The sequence below is a fragment of the Rhodamnia argentea genome, chromosome 3 (assembly GCF_020921035.1).
Source record: "Rhodamnia argentea isolate NSW1041297 chromosome 3, ASM2092103v1, whole genome shotgun sequence".
Taxonomy (NCBI): domain Eukaryota; kingdom Viridiplantae; phylum Streptophyta; class Magnoliopsida; order Myrtales; family Myrtaceae; genus Rhodamnia; species Rhodamnia argentea.
The window spans coordinates 32,133,906-32,144,880 of NC_063152.1; the positions used below are offsets into that span (position 1 = coordinate 32,133,906).

At 41.2% G+C, this 10,975-nt stretch overlaps 1 long non-coding RNA gene across 1 annotated transcript; it reads left to right on the plus strand.

The window, feature by feature from the left end:
• Nucleotides 1-9,324: 9,324 nt before the first annotated feature.
• Nucleotides 9,325-10,264, plus strand: LOC115746504. Its single transcript, XR_007197813.1, has 3 exons — nucleotides 9,325-9,443; nucleotides 9,570-9,728; nucleotides 10,151-10,264. It is a non-coding gene; the product is annotated as an uncharacterized LOC115746504 (long non-coding RNA).
• Nucleotides 10,265-10,975: the final 711 nt, after the last annotated feature.

Here is a 10,975-nt window from a genome sequence, read left to right on the forward strand (position 1 = left end):
TTTACTTTTTTAAAAAAAAAGAATTTTTGCTATTTTTTAAAAAAAATTTAAACTACTTGCATCGGCCAATTGCCGACAGTTGACGGGTGGCGGTGGGCGGTGATAATGAGCGGCGGTTAGCGGTCGACGAGCAACAGCGGGCGACGGGTGGTGATCGATGGGTGACGGCAATTGAAGGATGGGCGTGGGCGGCGGCGGGCGATGGTAGTGAGCGGCCAACGGGCAGCAGTCGACAAGCCACGGCGGGCGGCGGTGATGAGCGGCGGGTGGTGGTCGATAGGCATCGGTTGTCGGTCGGCCATGGTGAGCGGCGGGTGGCGGTAGTGGTGAGCAGCATTCGACGGGCGGCGGTAGTGAGCGGCGGGTGGCGACCGGCGGTCGATCGGTGGCAGTGATGGACGACGGCGGTGGCCGGCAGCGGTGGTGGGCGGTGGGCGGCGAGTGGCGATCGTCGGGAGATGGAGGGCGACGGTCGACTAGCGATGGTGGGCGGCGGCAGGTGGAGGTGACAAAGTTAAAAGAAAAAAAATTAATTGCATTCCGGAAATGCAACTTTTCAAAGTACCTCCGAAGCTACTTTGGGTTAAAGGCCTTTATGGGCCTTTAGAAATACAATTGCATTTTCTCAAAGTTAAGCAAAAAAATAAATCAAACACTATTTGCATTTGGCTAAGCGACTTTAGAGCCCCAAAATCCTTTGGAAATTCTGAGCCAAATAGGCCCTTAACTTTCCAACGCCCAAGGGCGCTTACCCATCACATAAGTCTATTAAACCCCAATTGAGCTTAGGCTTGTCTAGAGAAAAGAACTCCGTCCACAAGTTCGTAGAATTCTCCACCGCAAGACGCTTCTTTACAATCAAATCCTCTTCCGACATGCTAATTCTGACGTAGAAATTGCGATCATCGATGAACTTAATTCTCTAGTGATGTCGACTTCTACCGAACATTACATCAATTGGATGTCGCAGCCAACATCACTTGCCAAGTCATTAGAACACCATGTCCCTTAATGACATCTTCCAAAACACAACACTACTAACAGAAGCAAAGGCATAATTGCTCGATAATCATTTATCTTTCAAGATCCTTGCATGACCCGGTTCTCAAATCTAGTTACCACCATACTACATGAACTACATCTTCCGAAACATACCTAACGTCTGTCTTCCTCAATAAAATCAGGACGATACATTTTACAATATCACAATATGTATACCTAGATTAATCTTATACATTATCTTAATTGTATGTGATAGATCAAGCACAATAACTCGGACAACCAATAATACTAGCATGTGAAGCATCGGACAGGTGCTACACCACCATCTATGTACACAATGACAGACTAGACAATTTATAATAAGCAGTATGCAAGGTACTTACAGAATTTCTTAACTGCATGTTGAAGCATCTTTACACTTTTCTAGTGCAACTCATTTGAGTCACTCGTAACATTTCAATAGGCTCTCTCTGCATCTCCATACCTAAAGCCATTTCTATCGCACCCAAATTATATATTTCAATGTATGGATACAACCGTTGCTCTATCTCATCCACCCTCACTCACCTCGAAGCTTCATTAATTGTGACTTCGGAAAAACCGTCAACTTCTATGGAATCTAGCGAATCTACGGACACTATCACATCTATTATACTCCAAACATCTCTAGGCCTTCTCTAAAGCTCTACCTATTTCTAAACACCATCCAAATCTTTCTCCCCCATTTCTACCTCGAATAACCAAACCTTGCATTGTATATTGCATTAAGTTATCTTCTCATAACTTCTTTTGCCACTCATTAGAAAACAATGCGAAATTTACCTCTTCCAAGTTAATCATAGTGTGCTCCCGTAGTAGTGAAAAGTGCTCAAAAGAATCCTGTAGAGATGCTTTTACATTCCTTGTTTCTCATCATGTAAGGCATCTTTGACATTCTTTAAGTCCATCACGAGTTTATTAAACTTATATAAATGGGCTCTGATGGATGTGCCTTCAACCATCCGGAATTTGAACACCTTTTTTAGGGGAAAAGTACATTAGAAGTGTCATAACTTTTGTACGGCGTTTATTTGAGTGCCATAACTTTCAAAAATCGTTCACTTGAGTGCCATGTTGACGTGGACGCCGGAAAAGCTGACGTGGCATGCCGGAAAGCCGACATGGGGTGTTAGAAAGCCGACGTGACACGCCGGAAAAGTTGATGTACCACTCAAGTGAACGATTTTTGAAAGTTATGGCACTTAAGTGGACGTTTTGAAAGTTATGGCACTAAAGTGAACGCCGTACACAAGTTATGGTATTCACGGTGTACTTATCCCCCTTTTTTAGCATATACAAGTGATTGTTCAAATTGTCTATCAAATAAAGCGCCTCAAGTTTTGCCCATAACATTGTGACATCCTCCTTTTCAACCACTTCAATCAATACCTTATATGATAGATTCAACAAGATTGCTTTTTTGCCTTCTCCATCAACTCTACTTTATCGACCTCTTTTATCATCTTTGACAATTTTGCTCTTGCCATCCAATCCCTTTGCCAAACCTTGGGTTGTTAGCATGGCACACATCTTAATGCTCCACAACCTAAAGTTGTTTCTCACGTTGAACTTCTCAATCTCAAATCTCAAATCTTGCTCCAAACATAATTGCAACAACAATATTTCTATACGGTGATCGGACAAGCAAAAATCCTAAATTAATTTTGGAAACCCTAACCCTAGCTCTGATACCAATTCTTGTAATATAACACGGAAGCTAACCAGATTTTGCAATTACATCGATGCGAAATTACCAGAGAAATAAATGAGATGCATTAAAGAATATCAAAAATTTACATAGTTTAGTCCAAGTGTCAATACCTACTCCACGGGAAGAGCAAGTAGTAAATAATCCACTAATATTCGGAGGTTCACAGAGTTATAATTGCTCACATGAGTGTTTTTCACATCTAGATTAAACTCAAAGCAAATACACATGTATTATCTTACAATCTCTCATAGAGAACTCACTCGGAACACTCACATATTGAAAATTTGATACTCATCTTATTTGCCATCAAGTAAAATGTACATGTATTTGTATATAAATATCCAAAATAGCATAGCTGGTTTAAGAAACCTACTCAAATTACGACGCCCGGTCAAATTAAAGACATATTTTCAACAAAAAACGATCCTAGACATTGACATGACCCAAGTTCCCTAATTTTCCATCCACGGATTTAGACATCGCATGATGGACCTCTCCCTAAAATCCTAACCTCAAGTTCACTGTATCAAGGGTTCCACCACACGCACCAATGCCACGATCTCGCTCTAAGCCTAACCGGTAGGTTCGGACGGGGGCAAGAGCTAATAACTAACAATTTGTTACAATGATCATGCTCGATTTACATTGTAATTCACACGGGATGAGCCTCCGCCGACGCGACACGTGCATGGTCGTCTACATCGCGTGAAAGATTCCATGTCACTGGCCTCTTTTACTTTGTTCACTTTATTTTCCTTTTTTCGATGAGAGTTAGGTTAAGGTGTGTTTGTTGGTTGGGGGAAGGTGCTGAGATTAGCAAGAAAGAGACAAGAGAAAGGGCATCGAGAAGATCTGGGGAAGAGTGAAATCCAAGAGAACTGCTGGTGGTTGTTACCGCCATGGGGGCTTTCTTTATTCTCCTTTTATGTGCTGAAGTTTTGCCCTAATAAAGTCAAAAGTTGGACTGGAGATATTTCTCTTGGATCTTTCGAAGGCGACCTCGTTGCATGAACGGAAACAACGTGTTTTGGTCTTTTTAATTCTTGCCATTTTGTCTCTGGTTTGATTACTACATAGAGAGAGACAGAGAGAAACGAGGCTGCAATGCATTCGCCGGTCCAAAGTTCACAGCCTAAAAAGTTGGAAAAAGTGTCTGCCAGTTAGAAAATCGAGGCTTCTCGTGAAATTCCCACATGGAGAAAATTCATACGGCTTGGATTTTTTTAGATCTTTCGAATGGCCATATTCTAGAATTTGGACGAACTCGGCATAAAAATCAGTCGAGGAAAACATTTTTCCTTCTGCATTTAGACTAATTATGCTGAGAATCAAGATTATTTTGGCTCGTGAAATTCAATGTTCTAGAATTTGGACGACCTTATCGTTGTTAAAGTACAACCGTAGAAGATAAATGTTTCCCTTCTCCGTCTATATGAATTAATCCGAAAATTATGGTTATTTTGACTCGTGACTTATAATATTCTAAAAATTTGAACGATCTTATCCTTGTTAAAATATAAACATTAGTAGAGGATAAATTTTTCCCTCCTCCGTTTATATGAATTTACTCGAGAATTCAGGTGATTTTGACTAGTGAGTTACGATTTGTCGCATAGAATGCTCGAGTTTTCTGTCAGAGAAGCAATTAGATATATTGCACAATAATAATCTGGCATCAAGTACTACAATACCAAATAGACTGTTGTTGTTGTTGTTTCTAGAGTTTGGGTGAGCTCCATTGGCAATGAGGAACTTGTTAAAAGAATGTCACAGAATTAAGTGATTAATCAAGGAACTTAATAGATTCTAGTACATTTAATGAACTTACAAAAGGTCCATAATGAGGGGTTTGAAAATTGAAACTTACTTTTCTTATCGACAAGTGTTTACAAAATGATATTCGTTATTTTTAGAATAATACGATGACAAATGCCAACAGCATTCTTATTTGGACAATGACATTAGCCACGTCAGTTTTGTTGCGAGCAGCCGACCATGATCAATTTCATACCAACCTTCCTTCCTCTCAATCATTCAATCCTCTCTCTTTCTCTCCATTACAGCAATCTGTAATTTCCAATATGTCCTTCTAAACTTTCTGGGTTTTCAATCCCTTTTGACATACGAATCTTGACCCATTTTAGAAAGGCTAGATACACTGACGAGCGTGCATGATCGATGCGCCTTCACCCCGGCACCGCCTCGCATTGGCTCCTGTTGCTGCTCTTCCATCGATGTCAGGATCTTACCTGTTCCACTATCGAAATGGAAAGTGTTGGAATCAATGGAACCACTCTTTTTCTAGGGTTTCTGCTTAATTTAATGGAAGTTCCTTGTTTAGTCAAGGAAGACAGCCAGAACCAGACAAAGGTGTGAAAATCCTTTCCTGATTTGAATAGTGAACTTCCTGTACAACTTGACTTGTGTCTCTTTTTTGTGATGATCCGTGATCTAATTAAGTATTTTATCAATCATGGACACGCGGCCTCCTCTGTGACCCTTCATGTGGATTTTTTTGGAGGGGTCATATTGTACCCTTCATGTGGATTTTTATTTATTGAGTTTTGATAAGATGATGATGGTGCAAATCTTTGGAATGAGGCCTTCACCACGGGCACATTTGCAAATTGAAAAGCATCCGTCAGATCTGTAGCATCATATAGAGAGGAGAGTAAGTTATTTCGATCTAGGAATAACGACATAACTGATTCATGACCTTTGATATAATATATAATATAGTCTTAGAATTTTTACAATGTTTAATGTTGTTCCTGAATTTTTTGTACATATTCAGTTTAGATCCTGAATCATATGAACTATATAAAAATATTCGACGGTTTTCATCTAGTTCAAGAACTAAATTGAACATGTATCAAAATTTCAAGATTACATTGAACAATTTAAAAGTTCGAGAATAATGTTGCATATTGAATTAAAGTTCATAGACCACATTAAACAAATTTTAAAAAAAAGAGGAACGTACGTCGGTTTCCGCAACGTTCACCATTCTCTTCCAAAAACGCTCTCAAAGGACAGTACCTCTTCCGAGACTCTCTCGCACTCGAACGGACAACGATTTCTCACAAGGCATTTCCGAGGCATTTAGTCTGCGAATAACGGGTACATTCCATTGCGTGATAGTATCCCGATCAGTGATGTAAGTTTGTGATTCCGTTGAAGATGTTTCGTATGTTTTTCCGCACGTTCATTTGGTTATAGAATTGGAATTCGTTTCGTCAAATACCAGCCTAGGATTACTCCACAAAATAATGCTTAATCTTAAAGAGTATCGGGCTATGGTCCGATCCGATTGTCGGCAAAGCCCAGTCTTCTGCTAATGGAAACCTAATTCTGCGCTCCGAGTTTTGCAAAAACCTCGTCAATCCTTTATTGTGTATCAATGCCAAACCCCTAGCTACTTTAGCTCCCGTGGGTTTTCAATAGCAGGAGGAGTAACATTTAGCCACTCAGGTGTGCTTCGTCTCCTCAAAACAGAGCATACAAGGGCCTGTCGAGGATGTTGGACGGCCCCTGATGATTCCGTTTTCAGAAGACTCGTGGCTGCTTGGTGGCTCTATTGGGCCAGCCACCACAGCCCGACGCTCGAGGTCAGAGTCGACATGCCGAAGAGCATTCGTCGATCCCCGGGGTCGCAGATTAAGCATGATGTGAAGGCCAATTTGCATTTCTCGCGTCTCTGGGGCGGCTTCCTCAACATCTTCTCCGAGAATCTCACCGCTATAGAACGCCAACCGAGCTCCAATATTCTCCGTAACTTCGGCTCTCGGCCAGGGGCCGTAGGTTTTGCGCTCTCGAGCATCGATCACATCTCCTCAGGATAAAAACAGCATGAGTGCCATAACTTTAGTAAGCATAATTTGTCTTTTTCGCTCACTTAAGTGTCACAAATTTAAAAAATCGATCACTACCTCGCCCGAAATCCGATGTGGACGCCGGATAATATAAGCGAAAATAACCCGAAGCTTTTGTTTGTTAGGATTTTTCTTTTTGAATTATTACAGTCGAAATTGGTTTTATAACGAGGAAATCGAGTATCCCAAACTTCGTACAAAATATGGATCCGTGGGGAAAAGTATTAAAAAAGTTTTAAACTTATTGCATTGGTATCAATTCAGTCTTAAACCTTTCAATTGGACCAATTTAGTCGTAAACCTTCTTGCATTGGTATCGATGCAGTCCATCCGGCCAATTTTGACCGGAAATCGCTAAAGTGGACTCCGACAGTGCCACGTAGGATAATTTCCGCTGAAATGAATATTTTTAAATAATAATTTTTATAAAAAATATCTTTTTAACCACTTTTTTTCCTTTTTCCCCCCTAAACTTTTGCCCCTTTCCTTCTCTCTTTCTCTGCAACCACTCTTGACCTCCGTCTCTGTTTCTCTTCTTTTTTGTCTCATCTCTTGATCCCGAATTCGAGCTTTTATTTTCTTTGAAAATCTTCGAAGTTAAGGCTGAGATTCAGCCGTGGTATCATAGTATCACTGCGAAGACTGTTGTGCACTCGTGCTCACTAGAAACGCCAAAGAAAACCTGCAAAAGAAATCGTCTTTGAAAGAATCCAGATCTGGTTTGGGTTAAAAACTTATAACGTCTGTGAAAGAATCCAGCCGTGAAGATGCGAGAACGTAAGGGGCGGACTGGTGGTGTGCCGGTGAAGCCTGAAGAGGTGCGGCGGTGGGAAAGGCAAGCACAGGAGCTTGCGCGTCACTAGAAATCGTCGACGACGCTGGACCGAGCGTTGCGGAGGCCTCGCCCTGGATTGAACTGATCTGGGCTCGTGCGGTCAGTAGCTATGGAGGTCGCCGGAGGTTGTAGCTGAACGGCGGCGCTCCCAACAAAAGGGAAGGGGCAAAAGTACAGGACAAAAAAAGGAAAAAATAATTTTGTTAAATAAATATTATTTAAAAATATCCACGTCAGCGGAAATTCTCCTAGATGGCACCGTCAACATCCATGTCAGCGATTTCAGGCCAAAATTGGCCGGATGGACTAAATCGATACCAATACAAAAAGATTTAGGACTAAATTAGTCTAATTGAAAGGTATAGGACTGAATTGGTACCAATGCAATAGGTTTAGGATTTTTTTGGGACTTTTCCCTGGATCCGTGTGGCTTTCTCTTATGTAGGCAGTTCTGTCTCATACTTTGCATTGTTAAAAGGTCTGTTGGCCACAGAAGGTGATGAGGTTTGCATGGATCTATATGTCTAGATGCAGAGCATTCTCAAGGGAAATAGGCTGCAGACTTCTATGGGCCTGCATGGCAACAATTTTAATTCTTTGATTATGTTCTCGAGAATAAAAAAATAATGAGAAACATGTTTGGTAACGTAAATAATTCTGATTCTGATTCTATTCTTGAGAACAGTTTTGGAACAAAAATAAAAATAAAAAAACGTTGATTAAAAAAAAAAAAATCACTTTTTCGAAACACAAAACGGTATGAAGTCTCATATCTCTCACTTTTCCCATTTAGTTCTCTCATCACTTTTCCTTGACCTAAACTAAATATTTTTTGCAGTTAGCAAACACACTCTAATTCTCTAAAACTCATCCAGGAAATAGAATTAGAAAAAATCGATTCTAATTGAAATCACATTTTCGGGCAAGAATCGTCGCCACGCAGGCCCTACAAGTACTTGATGGAAGATGACAAGGATGAAGTGGGTAGAAATAATTAAGTTCGATTGCAGTCCTTTGCTGATTAATTTGAAAGATGATTTCTTTTGTGATATAGTCAATAAATGGAAATTCTGTACGTCATAACATAGTTACCCTTCCTATATAATCTGTGTTATCGAAGGTGTCTAATCAGTCGAACTGTTTATCTCTGTATGATAAATTATCTTATCCGCTAACAAGTATCGTTAACATATCAACTGACTTGCCCCCAAAAATCCTAGTTGTTAGAAGAACAAGAGGAATGACAAAGCCATTTGATTTTTTTTGTTGTCCTCTTTGTCTGCTTTCTGAAACTCGTTGCTTCAATTTTCAGGAAGGGTCATCCCCGAGAGTGTGATTTATAGTTATGGGACTGTATTGCTGGATCTTTTGAGTGGCATGCATATCCCTCCAAGCCATGTAAGGACTTTGGATTCCATACTTAAGCTGTATTCAATTTTCGTCACCAGACATTCCGTCTTCCTTAGGCTTCCGAGAAGTCATGGGCATCATCCTCGATTGTTTCGCTCCAATTATTTTTGCTATCCGAAATCTAATTTCGTCCGAGTTGACTGGAAGTCACCCTAATTATGGAGGAGAGACAGATCAAGGGTTCTCCTGAATTCGGGTAGTCCAATGAGTTAAATCCAGACGACAAGGCTGAGAATATTGCACGAAAGGAATGATGTATGATGCAAATACTTCATATTTGTGCTTAAGGAATCGAAGCTGCACTGCCACATACATTTTTTCTCTACATTTGCTAAAATTCGCTTTAGACTTCACGCCATCGGTTATGTTTTTGTGACCCTAGGCACTGGATTTGATAAGCGGTAAAAGTTCTTTATTGCTAATGGATTCATCCTTCGAAGGTCAATACGTCAAATGAAGATGCAGCTGAATTGGTTGAGCTAGCCTCAATATGTCTTCAGTATGAGGCCAGAGATAGGCCTGACAATCGAGTTCCTCCTATCATCAGTTGCGCCTCTGCAGAAGCAGAAAAGAGGTGCAGAATCTCAAGCGCCCTTTTGGTGGCTTCCCACTAATTGAGCTGTAGATTTTTTGTGAAATGGTTCTTGATTATGTTCGCGGACGGCTCTCTTCTTTCGCTAATATGTGCATTCACCACCAGTTGGCTTCGCATGTTCTTATGGGTATCGCTAAAACTCCCGGAGTGCTTCCAACAATGCTATCGCCGCTAGGGAAGGCATGCGCTAGGATGGACCTTACGGCTGTACACGGCATCCTGCTTAAGACAGGTTATAAGGATGAAGAAGGTGCAGAAAATGAGGTGAGTAAGAGCCGTAGCATTTTGTCATGCCAGACTGACATACAACCAATTAGCACACAGAACTTATATCAAATCACGGTGATTATCCACTACTGGAATGCTGATCTAGCCAACTATGGTGAACTAGCTTTGAGCTGATAATTGTTCGTTGCGTGTTCCGAGTATCCAATAGTCTTGGATTGAATTGCCTCGGTATCTCCTTGAGAGATTCTAGATAGTAACTTCAAAACTTGTCACTTCCTCCTGGGTCCAATCCTTGTGTTGGGTCATGACAACATTGGTGTCTCTGCAAAATCCCCGATATGTCATGGCTTTTGCTTAGGACCTGTCTATCTGGGGTTCTAGATAAAGCTCTCATATTTACACTTTTCTTTTCTGGCGTTACTTGGCTTGTGATTGTTTTATCTGTGATTCTCGTGAAGCTTTTGTTCCAAGAATGGACGCAGCAAGTACAAGACATGTGGAATACAACGAAGTTTGGGGATATTGCTTTTAGGGACAAAGATTTCAAGAATGCGATTGAGTACTACTCAAAGGTACTACTTCTAACATAGCAACTTTGACGCGAGCATAATTTCGACTTGGCTATGATTTCATGCAATAACCTCTAGTTAATTATTCTTAGTCCTAGTTTGTTTGAAGGTGCTTTTTACATCTTTGACAGTTGCGACTGGTTCCCATGTGCTTTATACATTGACCAGACAGCTTTACGACAAAATGTTGTCATGTTAGGAAATGCTTGACTGATGAATTTCTCTGTTATTTCGTCGCCCTCCAATATTTCTTATAACTGCCTGCACTAAGCTAGTTCACTTTGATTGAAAGACGGTGTCGGTCCCTTCTGGTACTGGTTTCGTGAGGCGAGCACTCTCGTATTTGATGATTGGCCAACCAGAGCTTGCTCCGAGAGATGCAATGCAGGCTCAGGTGTGCTTGCCCGAGTGGCCCGCTACCTTCTATCGGCAGGCTCTTGCCCTCTCGAAGCTCGGGATGGAAACCGATGCGCAGGACACGCTCAATGATGGTGCTTCCTTTGCAGCAAAGAAGCAGAACAGCAGGCGCAATTGATTAATCCCCATGTGCCGGGTCATTTCTCTGCTTTAACTTGTGCTATACAGGGAGGGGGTCAGAAGCGGAGATCCCTCCGGAAAGATATTCTAGGGGTTTGTTTTCACTTTGTTGCCTCCATTCTTCTCCTCTCCTGGATGTAGTTTCACCGAGAGTGAGTGCCTGATGATAGTACAGAG